The sequence below is a fragment of the Gobius niger genome (genome assembly GCF_951799975.1).
Source record: "Gobius niger genome assembly, chromosome: 20".
NCBI lineage: Eukaryota > Metazoa > Chordata > Actinopteri > Gobiiformes > Gobiidae > Gobius > Gobius niger.
In genome coordinates, this window is record NC_136871.1 from 6846152 (window position 1) to 6846775 (window position 624).

The window sequence follows — 624 nt, forward strand, 5'->3', positions numbered from 1 at the left end:
GAACTCGTGAACCTTTTTTTGGGGGACTTTTTTTTTTTTAAATATCGTACGGCGGTTTCAGGAAGCGTTCATGACCGGCTGCTGTGTTATTATGGGGGAAGTCTGATACCGAAGAAAGTTGAAATTACTCTTTATTCTTCAAAAATCTACACTCAGACTTACAGAGGTGCTTTACTTTTTTACATCATTGGCAACTAATGAAAAATGGTGCAAACCCAAACTTTTATGCATGTTCAAAAACAGCACACATTTTGGATTCTACCGTTCCCAATAATCACAATACAAAAATATTGGGTAGTCAAAGAATGGATTTGGATGCAGACATAACCTACTTAAATCTTATGTTTGACTGCCTCAACATCTCCATGGAGACGAGTAAAGATACAAGTCAGGCCTTAGGAGAGTTGACGGTCCTATTACCATGCTCCGAGGGGCATCACACTGAGGCCATTGTGATCGGATGCCATGGTACGGTATTCGCGCCGCTGTTTTTTTTAACGCAGCTGATTAAAATAGCATTAAAAACTTCCCGTATTCAATGAGAACGTTGAGAAAGAAGATCTACAGAAACGTGGGCCACTGTGACCGACAATACAACACACGTAAGAGTCTCTGTGCTGCAAA